The sequence below is a fragment of the Mustela nigripes genome, chromosome 7 (assembly GCF_022355385.1).
Source record: "Mustela nigripes isolate SB6536 chromosome 7, MUSNIG.SB6536, whole genome shotgun sequence".
NCBI classification, from domain to species: Eukaryota; Metazoa; Chordata; class Mammalia; order Carnivora; family Mustelidae; genus Mustela; species Mustela nigripes.
Genome location: NC_081563.1, coordinates 58045304 through 58046252, shown reverse-complemented (window position 1 = coordinate 58046252; position 949 = coordinate 58045304).

The following is a 949-nucleotide window of genomic DNA, read 5'->3' as shown; positions in this document are numbered from 1 at the left end:
GGAGCTTGTGGAGCCGGGATTCAAGCTCAGGCGGTCCGGCTGCAGAGCCAAACTCCGAACCCGGATACCGTGAACTGTGGCTTGCATCAGACAGTCATTACTTTCTCGCTGCGTGTGTCGGCTTTCATCTCTGTAAAATGGGGCCTTTTCAGGGCGAGCGTTGTGTCTCCGCCTCCTCCGCCATCTTTAGCTCTAGAAGATGGCCGCTCTCGTGAGACGATGCGGACCGCTCTGTCTCCTCTGGCCCTTGCAGCCCCTCCTCCAGCACCCGGAGATGCCTGTCCCTAACGCCTACTGTATTCAGTTCACAAGTGCCTTTGGGCACAGGGGCCGGGCCCTGCGGCACTTTGGGGCCCCAGCTAGGATCAGACACCAACTGAGGCTTTATGTGGTTTGCAAACATCAGGGTCTGGCAGATTTTTTCTGAGAAGGGCCAGATATTTTAGATCTTGGGAGACTTAGGGTCTCGGTGCCATTGCAGTAGGACAGCTGCACAGATTACCGAATGTGGCTGTATTCCAACGAAACTCTACTTAAACAAATAGTCCACAGGATTTGGCCCAAGGGCCATAGTTTGCAGACCTCTGGCAAAGGTGAACATCAGGAGGTCACAGAGCAGAAGGGAGTGGAGGAAACAAAGGGTGCACAGCTCACCTAAGACCTGGCAGAACTTGCTGAGAGCATTTCCAGGCATTTCCAGAGCCCTCTAGCAGAGGAAGATGTCAGTTCTGACTGGGGGGGATGGGTAGAGAAAGCTCATGCTAGGCACTTGAACTTGGCCTTGGAGTGATGGGTAAATTTCTACAAGCAGAGGGAGGGGCGTGAGCAAGGATATGTGTGCTGGGAATGGGGCATCCAGAGGGTTGGGATAGGAGCTGGCTAGGGACCCAGACAAGGAAGGCTGAGCTCTGGGTTTCTCCCATATGGTAAAGAGAACTATAGCCCTTTT